We start from the raw sequence: 13234 nt of genomic DNA on the forward strand, positions 1-13234 counted from the left end.
TAAATGAGTGGCATACTGTCAGAGTTGCATGCACTATGGAGCCTTCTGATTTCTTTAAAGGGCCCGTAAACAGGCTGCGACTTTTTTTTTACACCCGCCAAACAAGCTCGCTAATCCGTACAGTAGACCGCGGCGATCACGTTTTCCGAATATTACAGCGCTGCGCGCCGCGCAGACCCTTCATTTCGAAAAACAATTCCCACGCTTCTTTCCTACGCCTGACCAAACCTCCTCGTACGCGCAGTGACGTCAACTCGGCGATCGCCGAGTTGACGTAGCACTGACTGAGCTCGTCGATTGGTCTAAACCAGGTCTCAACAAACAGTTGTCAAGTTAACGTCAGTTCCTGTTCCCACCCACCGCTACGAAACTGCGCCTTGTTTTTTGGCCCTGCGGTGATGCGGTTTCGGCCACGCAGTTGTCGCGCGTATATTCCTCGCACTGCATAGCACCTGCACGCACTTCGCCTTCGGCATGAGGCGAAGCGTTGTTCAGTTGCCGGCTGCAAATCGAGCGGGGAGAGGGGAATCTCCGGTAGCTCGGACGACGGGTCGCGCTTGCTCGCACGGCAAGCGGGGTTCTCCAGGCTTTTCTCTCGCGCCCCTTCGACGTCTCGGAAAGCAAGCACGCATTCCTGCTGCATTGTGAACTGTCACAAAGGTTTAAAAATAGTGAAGAGCCGAAAACTGCCCGTCAAGTTACGGAGCACGTGCGACAATATAAACAATAAACAACCAGAAGCCGCAGCAAGCGGAAGTGCATTGCGACTGATCGAGCTCGCCCATGACGTCAATTCTTGACGTCGTGTCACGTTGCCGAAGTGGGCGGAGTCACGACGACGGGCTACGCCTTTTCCTCCATGTGGCGGAGAAGGGTGGTGAGGCCGCGCGAAAATTTGAAACCAGCTGAAACGGATGTTCTAACCCCTGTAACTTCCTTATTATAGCACGTACTCGCAAAATTCTTGCGGCAGCATGTTCACATAGCAAAAGTGCGCATATTTCTTTTCATTACAATTTTTGGACATCGGGGTTGTTTACTGGCCCTTTAAGACACGTCGCTTGTAACAGAGCTAAAGTCCTTGCCTTGAATTTTCCAGCGCCGTTAGAGAGGAGGTTTGAGGAAGTTACAAAAACAAACTAACAAAAGTGACAAAGTAGAGCAGCATTTCTTTGAAATGCTGCTAATGTGCGCACATACTCAAAGTGCACAAAGATGTCAATACCCCTTGCAACGCTTTGCTCAAGTCAAACAAAATGCGGCATATGCTGTTACGGGCCGACTGCATCGCATGACATCGACATCGACAATGCGTGGGATCTGCCGCAATTTCTAAGTATTTGGTGAACGCAATGCTTCATACTGTTACGCTCGCTTGTTTCATTATTTACATGCGACCGGGCTTCGCGTATCTAATCCCCCCTTCCTCCCCAGTAGGCACCGGGCGAGGCGCAGCCAGCCATGACGCCGAGGATGCTGTATCAGCACCAGCAGCGGGTGAGGAAGCATCAACACCCGAGGGGTCACTGAGCGTACCTCCTTGCTTTTCACCTCCTTGAACCACCCGTATGATGGGGTCGAGAACCAGGTTGAATGACAGGCCGCTAAATGGGCAACCCCGTCGGATACCGGCTGAGATGCTGACTGCAGCAGTTGTACCAGTCTCGGCGATGATGCGGGTCTTGTTGTCTCTGTAGAGGTCTGCCACAATGGCGCAAAAGTCCTCTCCGGCACCTGCGGCACGAAGAGAATCGATTAGGGCATTGTGTGGTACAGAGCCAAACGCATTCGCGAAGTCGAGGAACGCCACGCAAAGGTCGCCACCACCGGCCCGTGCCGCGTCCAGGCGCCCCTGGAACACGAAATTGTGTTCAAACACGCCGTCGTGTGGCAGGAACCCTTTTTGACACCGCGAGAGCACGTCATGGTCGCACACACATTAGGGAGTTTTAGTGCCGCGTCCCCAAAGCGGCTTGGGTACGTAAGCCCTTGCGTTCCTTTGTATTCTACGTGGATGCGGCTGGGAGTACAAAGGAACGCAAGAGCGTGCGTACGCGTGCCGCCTGGGGGCCCCGGCACTAAAACTCTCTATCGATGCATGTGTGATGCCAGGCAGCCTGCGTAGAGCTTGGAGATTGTGCTGCCAACCCGTAGAAAGTAGAGTAGAGTAGAGTAGATCCTATAACTACACACACCCACGCTGGGCGATTGGCCAAGAACTAATTTAAAAATTTATTTTAAAATCTTTAAAATAAAAAATTAAAATTTTAAAAATGATTTTAAAATCTAATTGTTAAAGGAAAGCGTAGATTTTTTTCTATTTAAGAGGAAAGAAGTAAAATGAAAAAAAAATTAAGAATAGAAATAGAAAATCATATAAACAATGGAGCGGAGAATTTGAATGCTCGAAACAAGCAAAGGAATAGCTCTTCTTTTTCCCCGAACAATGAAACAGGAAGGAGCTCTGCCGATAAATTTAAAGGGACTGTCTACCGCTCCGAAAAATTTTTGATTGTGGTGAAAATGAGAAGATCGTTCGTCACATCGGCGGCAACGAGCGCGCTTTCTTCCCAAATTATAATTTTAATCTGATGCTGAAAACCGTGAAAGAAAGAAAGTGGTCGCAATTCCCGCAATCTATAGGTGTGACAGACTATCCACGCAGGTGGAAGTATTTTGCTTAAAAACAAACATGCAGAACTTCGGAGTGTATTTTCCGCTCTTGAAACAGCTTTCGATTGCGTCAAAAAGTAATTTTTGCTGTTTTTTTATCTCACGCGTCCAAAAAGACGCCTGGCGGCGCTGCGGACGCCGCCGCTTTCGAGTTCGTCTGCTTCAACACCCCGCGTTGGTTCTACCATTACGCTGCACTGTCGTTAGGATGTCTCGCGTGTGCTGCGCTGTGAAGGCATGCATTTATCATCGCTACAGCAGTACAGGAGTTTTGTTACATCGTTTGCTTGCAAGACCGTTACAGAAACGTCTGTGGGAAGATTGCGGCAGCAGTGCTAAAATAAACGCATAGACTGCAATCATAGCAACACTAGTGTTCTGTAATCGTATAATAAGGCTTCATTTAACCGATGGCGCGCTTAAAACGACTGTTACATTCATTGCATTAGTGTTCAGCGAAATTAAAGAAATCATACAGAAATGACATGTGCTTTCGGTTTTAAATTTTAACGGCACTACAGTCGTCATCGCGTCCACCAACCAGTGTTGTGGGGCATATTCACACCAATGGAGGAAGACCGAACGCAGATCGAAAACTTCTGTTTTAAAATTTTCTACTCACTTTCCAGAGAAACCGCTCCAAGGTTGGACACTTCAGACGGTATGCTGTCGATTGCGGTACAAAATAGAAAAGCGATGAAGGGCGGTAGACAGTCCTTTTAAGGAATAATTAATTAAACTTTGCAAGTCAACTGCAATGGCAGTCGACTATGAGGCGCTAAGGCTTCTAGAGGCGATCGTATGAAAACAGGCGTCAAGCGTGTAAATTGGCGGTTTGACATCCAGTGCGGCAGAACTAAATAACTTTTCAGCAGTTTTGCACTTGAACTTTGCCTTAATATTTTGATAAATAGCAGCAGAACATCTAAAGAAATCACGAAAAATTGTTTTTTTTTTTCAGAATGGCCCGCATCTCTCTTTGTACAAAAATCTTCCCATTCAGAGGCTACTAAGTTTCAAAAGTGTACCTGAATTACCTTCAATCGCAGTACGAGTGCGCTGCGGCGTGGTCTGTAAAAATAGGCTCTTGGGGAGCGTGCCTGCCCCACTAACTAGTGACGGGGAAAGACGAGGCCTTGTTGTTGTTAGTGGTTGCGAAGGAAGAAGAAAAAGGCACTTATTTCTGCAACCCACGACGCATTCCGTGCCGTGTGTCGAGCAAAGGGGGATACAAATATACATATATATCGAAGATAAAATGGGACGCTGTTTTCCGTGAAACTGATGCAGACACAGCGTATAATGTTTTCAATCGAATGTTTTAGTGAAGCTGAAGCCTACAACAAGTGTTTTACGCTCAAAGCAAAAGGCAGACCACGCAAGGCAAGAAAGCCTTGGATTACTTCGGAATGCCTTCAAGCTATAAAAGTAAAAAATGCACTTTACCAGAAATTTCTAATATCTAGAGACAAAGAAGAATTCCAAGGCATTTAGAAAACATAGAAATACTACAAACTCTTTATTAAGGAAAAGCAAACTTGAATATTTTAGCAACCTTTTCAGCCCTGAAAAAACCAAAACGTCCGAAGCCATCTGGAAATAGTTAAACATGCTGCTCTACCCATACTCAGATGATAGCACATAGCCGACTAAACTCATTGTAGACAACCACGTTCTCACTGGTGATGACCTTGCTGAAGCCTTTAATAAATTCTTTACCTCTATTGGAGAGAGCTCGCACGACAAAAATTTTGCGCGATTCATGGGTTCGCAAGTAGGGGAAAGTGCATTTCTATTTCCAGTGACTACACAGGAGGTTACGGCAGATTTCATGTCACTGAAGAATAGCAGGTGTTGTGACGTAGACGGCCTAGAAATCCGTCCAGTTAAGCATGTCATTCATGTCATATCTCCTATTTTAGAATACATCATTAACTTAATCTTCTCATTGGGCACGTTTCCTAGTCGTCTTCAGGTAGCCAAAGTTTCCATTATTTTCAAAGGTGGTCACAAAAATAGTTACAGACCAATTTCTATTTTACCTGTATCTTCTAAAGTAATTGAAAAGTTGTTACATAACGAATAGTGTCATTCTTAACCAAGCACCACATTATGACGCCTTTTCAATTTGGTTTCACAAAGCAGCGCTCAACAGAAACTGCTCTACTAATGCAAAAAGAAATCATACTCGATGCATTTGAAAAGGGAATATATACACTTGGAATTTTTGAAGATTTCTCAAAAGCATTGGAGAGAATCAACCAAATTACAATAATTAAAAAACTAGAACACTATGGTTTTCGGGGGAACTTTATAAATGTCATAAAATCCTATTTGAAATACCGACAGCAAAAAGTAGATATTAATGGCTACGCATCTAGTTTTAAAAAACTGTCACATGGCGTGCCCCAAGGAAGTATTCTGGGTCCCCTGCTTTTTAATCTGTATGTGAACGACTTGGCAAACATCGATAACAATACAACATTTATTATTTATCCAGATGATACCAGCTTATTTTTTAAGGACTGCGATTTGCATAAACTAGTTGACAAAGCAATTAATGTCTTGAAACTGCTGCATATTTGGAGCATAAGAAATTCGATAATTATAAACACCTCAAAAACAAAATCTGTGCTCTTTCGTCCAATAAATAAGCCCGTAAACTGCGATTTATCATTAGTGATTGGCTCAGAATCTATTAAAATTGAACCGATAGTGAAAGCTCTGGGAGTAATTTTCCACGAAAACACCTATCGAAGGACCAGGCTGAGTTTGTCCATGCGAAACTTTCTCGCACTGTAGTTATCTTATCGCGCTTACGATTTGTCTTGCCAGAAAAAATTAATCTCTTACTATATAATTCGCTATTTTTATCTACATTGAGCTATTGCTATCTACTATGGGGCACCACATTGGAAAAGAACTTAGGCCGAATATATAGATTACAGAAAAAGGCTGTGCGCATAATTACAGGTGTTCCTCGCGATGAACATTCCAAACCCATTTTCGAAGCCCTTAATTTACAACCAATGCCTGAGACGTACGTACAATACAATTTTAATGAAGCGATGTCGTACTTCCCGAAACAATCACGACCCTTTTCTTACTGATTTAGCGCGTTTGACACCCTATACCTGCTCCTATAGCACACGAGCCCAAATGATGAGCTACTTACTGCCACTAACATTAAACAGTTTCTTACAATAAACCATTTATATTGTTCCGTTCTTTAAATGTTTTTCAACGTGTTAATAAAATGCAAATCGGCATGACCTTGAAGTACATGTTTTCATATTGTATAATAACTGAGGATCTCATGCTGCTGTTGCTATGTTGTCAAATGGTGCGAAAGCCTTCGACAAGCCTTAACGGCTTCTTGCTTTCGCCCCACAGCATCACTGTTGTGACTTTTCTAATGTCTCCTGTGATATCGGAATAAACTGAATTGAAACAATGCTTTGGAACGCGTGCGAGAGCGAAAGGGGACACAATGGTCGGGAGCGTACGCGGGAGAGCGAGGGCGAAGGGGAATATAATGCCTCAATGAGTCCCCCTCGCCAGTGGCGCGGGCAGCACATCGCGCGCGCAGGTTTACTATTTGATGGTGGTAGTGGTTTGCAGAGGAAAAGGCGCCTAATTTCTGCAGCCTGGTCGGGAGCACGGCGCAGCGCCTCAGGTTTACTATTTTATAGAGTGCCTCGATGTCCTCTTCGCCCACCGCTCCGTAGGGAGTGGAGACAACCGCGTCGTCTGCTACGGCGTCCGCCATTTTCACGCCGGCTCCGATCTAGGGGCGCATTGACGGCACGCGTGTGATCTTTTCGCAGGCGGTACGGAGGCTTTGCGTAGACTATAATACTCCGGAAATTCATTGATGTGTTATCATGGTTTAATAAATATTATTTTTGGTAGTTTACAGTCTAACAGCCCTATGAAACTCGCCGCTTCACGCGATGATAATCAGCTGCCTGAAACAACCTTTAAACGCCCTGCGACGGCTTGTTGGCGTGATAGTTTATTTACTTCGAAACGAAAACGGCGTCGTTTGACACCGGTTGATCTTGCTGTGCGACGTGTAAAATAACGCGTTGCTCTGGCTTTAGTGTAGAGCAATGGGTAACTGGGGTTCGAGTCACCATATTACGTGGCATTTCCGCTCTTCATGAAGATTTGCTCGGCGAAGCTGTGGTGGTTCAAAAGAGTCATTATGCCGCAATAAAGTTAGTTGAGGAAATCTCGACAGTAAAGATAACCAATCAATACGTGATTGCTGTCAGTATATTTTGATCAAATTGGATATTTTGTTATCTATTATCATTTATTGTCACGTGTATTTGGCAGAACTCCTGAGGCAAAAGATGATAAGCTAGCAAATCTCAGTTTAATAAATTTCAAAAAGTAAAATAGCCATATACCTCTCTGGCTGTACTTGACAAGCGAAAAAAAAAAAGCAGAATATACATCACAAAGAGAAACAAAAATGTCTCAGTTGTGCCTAATACACTAACACACGATTGCCCCTGCACATGTCTTGCTTGCATGCTCCCTTCGCCGCGACTTGACGCAGGTGCACGCGCAGCCTCAGCCTCGCGGAGTTTGAAATTAGCAGCTTTTCCACAGCTTCTTCGTGTTGCTGCCAGCATCCTGCCAACTTCTGCCGCGGAACCTTGTTTAGGTATGCAGTCACGACCTTCAGGGGAAATTTCATCGAAAATACTCTCTCGGTCCAACCGGTAACACATTCCTATAACCAGATAAGACAGCGCGCATCATGGCGTCCCAGCCTCTTGGCGGAAGAAAAGAAAGAGCTTCGGTAGTCTTCCACGTGACGTGCAAGGTTGCGTGCGCTGAGTACGAATTAGGATTCCAAACTGTGTTTTTAAAACTGGCAGAACTTTACAATGGCATTTGTTTTCTGAATGCTTTACACTCACAGCTAGGAGTTAGCGTAACTCAAGAAATCAAGAAACATCCTCCCGAACGCGATGTATAAGGGAAGATCTTTCAGTGACCACCCTTGTGCTACAAAAATATTGCAGGATAAGCAAATATTTTGCGGGAATTGCGTAATACTCACAATTCACACGGACGAGGTGGCTGTACGCTGCCAATTGTCGCGCTTGATCTTAGCCACCCAGAGAGTTCCCCTTTTTGGGTACCCCGGAAAGTTGAACAGTCGCCAACCATTGCTTGAGTGGTTTGAGCACACTGGCAGATAGGCAGTGACGTAGGCAGAACCTTTTTTTTCAGGGGGGGGGGGGGTCATTATTTTTATCCGACATTGGGTCTGAGCAGATAAGTGGGGTCGAGTGTCACATTGTGCTCTATATTTCATGGGAAATAAAATTCTCTGTGGGGGGAGGGGGGCATGAGCCCGGTGTGCCCCCCTACCCCTTTGTTTACGTCACTGCACAAAGGAGCCAGGCATTTACACCTCACAAGTTACACCCACAACAAATTCCTGCCGACTACCGCCACGTTGTAGCCACGTCTCGATACGCACGCTCAGCGTGACAATGGCGGACAGCGTTACGAAAACCGGTTTTGGCGACGGGAGCTCAATCAAAGGATGTCTCCACTCTCTACGGAGGGGCGGGCGAGGAGGACATCGAGTCGCTCTACTATTTTAACTATTTTAGCCTCTGTGGTGGCATCTGGTGGCAACTTCCTCAACTACGTCAATGTCCCGGATTCCCAACCATGTTATGACTCTTAAGCCCAAGTTAAAAATATAATCTCACAGAAAAAGCGAAAAGTATTCTAGAACCTGCCGCTGCAGTTCAAGCTCTTGTCATTACCACCAGGACATAGTCGTTCTGGACAGTTCTCGGACCACTTAAATTCTTGTTGTCCAAGGCGCTCTTACCTTATTCGTAACTGGCTTGCAGAAAGAAGCCGAGTAGAAGACGGGGCCTCTGCAGTTACTTGGGGCGGTGAGGAACTCCACTCGGATGAAGGTTCCCAAATTTAAACGTTCAGGTGGCTGAAAGGGTACGAGGGACATCAGTAATAGGAAATTGGTCAAGTTCCAAGCAGAGAAGATATAAGAACAGGGCACGTGAAACCCACACATGAAATACCGGACGGCGCGTAATAGCCACACCAAGCACAACACGGTACAAGGCAACCTTTGAATTCACTGCCGCAATTTCTGCGGCGGGCTTACCTATGCTAACACTTGCTTGAAGAGCGGAACATACAACGGGGGACAAAAAGAAGGCAGACAAGGACGTCCCTGTACTAACAACTGAAATTTTATTTCTATGCGTGCGGCCAAATTAAGAACCAAACCACGCACATTAACCAACAGGTATCTAACAGTGTCTGCTTCGTCCCCCGTTTTAAGTTCCCCTGTTCAAACCAGTGTTAGCCATGAACCAACTACCTCCGGTGAATACCGTTTTTACCTATGTTACAGTCGCGAGCAAGCGTTCTGGAAGGATGGCACCAGCGAGAATAAAAAAAAAAAAAAAACTTGGAGGACGCTTGAGCTTCGCCTTCAAGAATAGAACGCGATAGCGAGTAGGGCTCTGTGCGCATCGCCTTCTCAATTGTTAGCCTAGCTTTGCATCACGGCGCATGCCTCAACCGTGTCGTAAGAAAACGAACGACTGTGAGTGTAACATTGCTCGTTTCAAACTATCTTAGAATGCTTACTGCAAGCGCAATTGTTTAGTGCCCACTAGGCCATAATTCTTCCTTTTGCGAATCAGCGAAGGACCCCTCACGCGTCCATAAATCAGCACGCGAACCTACGCAGCTGCTCACGTTGTTGCGTTTGCAGCTGATGATGATTAAATATGTCTGAGCGCTTTGTAAAGGGTGGGCCTTTAAAACACGCAGACAACCACTCGATGCGCAACTCACAAGTTCTGACTTGATTCTACGCTTCTGCCACGCAACAATACGTATATGCGTTAAAGAGAACCCTTCCACTATATATATATATATATATATATATATATATATATATATATATATATATATATATATATATATATATATATATATATATATATAGGACATTTATACAGTGTTTTTTATAGATAATAGTCCTTCTCGGGATACTTAAAGGCAGAAATATTGGTCTGTCTGTCTCTCTGTCTGTCACATCAATCAGCCACCCGGACAAAGTTTAAGCACGTGCTGAACGCCCAGCCATCTTGAACTGGTAGTTGCGTTCATACTTGTGAACATTGTCTATCAAAAGGCGAATATTACGCATATCTGAGAAACAACATCAATACGTAGTTATTAGGTGGTGTGTTCCTTTATAAGAAATACACAGATACTTAATTCTACAGACCCTAGTGTTTCTGAGGCTGCGCTGAAACGGCCCAGAAACGGCTGGCAGAAGACTCGTGACGACATTTGCAGCGTAGCACGCAGATACGCGGCCAATTCTTTTTTCCTTTCCGAAGAAGTTTCAAGCAATAGCATCGCGCTGTGGTAGAACAGGTGCTTGCCACGCAGACAGCCTGGGCTGAATTCTCACTCGAACAGAAGTTTTCGCGGACAATATGATTTTTCGCCACAACCAAAGACGCCAACACCACAATTTCTGTAAATTGAGCTCTTGAACACTATCACGTAAAAAAAATTATCGTAGCACAGGCTGCCCGGAGAGCTCAGGTCATCGGGAAAGCCTTTGGCCTACCGGTGATGACGTGGGCGGAGCAATCGATTTAGCCTGGCGGCTTTGGCTTCGGGCCCCAGTTTCTCTGGACCATTATAAAGTTCTCGTAATGCCATGCCAGGCGCATAGGACTGCTTTAGTCATTGCACGGGTAGCGTACTGCGGAAAGCACGAAGGAAGGAAGCAGCACTCTTTCCTGTGTTAGTCTGCTTCCTTCCTTCGTACTTGCGCAGCACGCTACCCGTTCAATGATATGAACCAAGTAGGCTGCAAAATGTCTTAGTCCTTTAGTGCGTTGCATTGGAAATACATGAGCATCTGAGCTGCACCACTCGATTCGAAACAACACACTCATGGTACGAAAAATTTGCGATACCTGTAGCTCCTTAAACTTTTGCTCGTGGTTGTGTGGTACTAGTTTTTATCTAAGCAGAGCTAGCACTTAACGGAGAACTGATATCTTTCGAGCTCCTCCTGGCCATTTGTGGACATACGAATTTGAGAATCCCAAAACAGGAGAAGGAAACGAACAACGTAAACAAAGAAATAAAGAAGGAACGGGACAAAAATTTAGGGCAATGAAAACGAGTCTGCTCACTGGCAACGAAGCCACAAATGATACTACGAGAAATGCCATATTCTGTTCGGCGTAGAACTTTTAAAGGTGTTTCTATATGGTAAGAGAAAAAACAGTTCCTCGAGGAGTATTTGTGGCAAAGCTAACAAGCTCTTCAATGGGCCTTTTCCGGGTAAGTAATCTGCGCATGCGCGCCGGCGTGGACGAGGCACGCGCCATGATTTTTGGTGGCCAAAACGCGACGACAGCTACGGATCAAGCGATATTTGGTGTAACAAACGTCCAAATGTGTTCCCGAGAAAACGCGCGAAAGCAGGCCTCCGAGATTGTATACCGGCGCGTGGCGGGCAACTTCAGAGGCCAAAGGCCACCAGTTTCGATTTCGGCGATCTCCACAGGAGGTGCTGTTCAGATCCGGAAAAAGCCCATTCAAACTACTTCTTTTGCTTGTGTGCCCATGGAATCAGTGACATCGGCGATCACGTTGACGTCCGTGTTGTTCCTCAAAGCACAGCGCAACACATTACTTTCCCCCCCCCCCCCCCACCCCATTTGAGCCAAACGCCTGTCATCTCGATCGTGTAACCAGATGCCGACGCAGCCCGCGCAAGACAGCTGCGTCACTGATGAGTAAAACTACGACAAAGTGCTTGCGTGCGAATACTGGTGGCACGTACGCGACAAGAAGGAGCTGAGTGTTAATAAGGATAGTTACTAGGGCTGTACATGCCAAAAGCTATATGTTACCATCAGGGATGTCGTTGCTTCGCTAAGAACAGGCGTAAAGCATGAGGCATGCCGTATGAGGCGCTCCGGAATAATTCGACCACGTGGGCTTTAAAGGGCACCTCATTATATAAGTCGACGAATTCTAATCTATTTCTCCCCCATCGAAATTTGGCAGCCGTGGCCAGAGAATCGAACTGCCGGCCTCGAGCCTAGCAGCTAAACACCGCAGCCTGCTAAGCACGGAGGGTAGTGAGCATCATCGAGGTTATTTCGCTAGCTCTCTGTGCGGATCGCCTCGCACCTGGCCAAATAATGCTGCCGTCCAAGAGGCGCTACAAGTTCTGCAGGAGTTGCCCTGACTGTGTAAATAAGGCCTCGTTCAAGTGTTTCTTCGAGCGCCTCATGTGCTCGTGTTCAAGGAAAGTGCGAGCTTAAGACGAAGATCGGATGCACATATTTTCTTTTACTTCTGCGTATTCCGGCCACAGAACGTTCTAAGCGAAAGCACGCGAACACCTGCACTCGCCGCTGGACGGCAGACATCAAGAGAAGTGCACTCACCTCGATTGCGACACGATTCAGTCCGAGGACAGCGTTGAGATGCTTGTCGGGTGACTGGTACGTGTGTCTCCGCAGAACTGACTTGGCAAGCATGATGTACGTTTCGTGATCACGAAGGTCGCTCACCGGCACAAACGCACACCTGGCCGGCACCACTTCAGTCGGATTCCTCAGGCACTCTCGGAACAAATCTTCAGAGCGTGTGTCAATGACTGTAGCCAACACCAGCGCATCCACGGTGAATTTGAACATGATGCTCCAGCGTACCTCTTTTCTTACAGGGAACCGATGCAGCCCGAGCTGCATCGGTGCCCTGGCATAGGCCAGGCGTAGACGAGCACGTTCTGCTGCTTTTCACCTCCTTGAACCGCCCGTATGACGGGGTCGCGCACCAGTTTCAACAACAGGCCGCTCAGTGGGCAACCCTGTGGGATACCGGCTGAGATGCTCACTGCAGCAGTTGTACCAGTCTCGGCGATGATGCGGGTCTTGTTGTCTCTGTAGAGGTCTGTGATATGGCGCAAAAGTCCTCTCCAGCACCTGCGCCACGAAGAGAATCGATTAGCGTATTTTGCGGTACAGAGCCAAACGCATTGGCAAAGTCGAGGAACGCCACGCAAAGGTCGCCACCACAGGCCTGTGCCGCGTCCAGGCGCCCCTGCAACACGAAATTGTGTTCAAGCACGCCGTTGTATGGCAGGAACCCCAATTGACACCGCGAGAGCACGTCATGGTCGCACAGCCATTAGGGAGTTTTAGTGCCGCGTAACCAAAGCGGCTTGGGTATGTAAGCCCTTGCGTTCCTTTGTATTCTCCGTGGATGCGGCTGGGAGTACAAAGGAACGCAAGAGCGTGCGTACGCGGGCCGCTTGGGGGCCCCGGCACTAAAACTCTATCGATGCATGTGTGATGCGAGGCAGCCTGCGTAGAGCTTGGAGATGGTGCTGCCAACCCGTAGAAAGGCTCGAAATAAGCAAAGGAATAGCTCTTGTTTTTCCCCGCACAATGAAACAGGAAGGAGCTCTGCCGATAAATTTAAGGATTGGTTAATTAAACTT

The sequence above is a fragment of the Rhipicephalus sanguineus genome, chromosome 11, assembly GCF_013339695.2.
Source record: "Rhipicephalus sanguineus isolate Rsan-2018 chromosome 11, BIME_Rsan_1.4, whole genome shotgun sequence".
Lineage (NCBI taxonomy): Eukaryota > Metazoa > Arthropoda > Arachnida > Ixodida > Ixodidae > Rhipicephalus > Rhipicephalus sanguineus.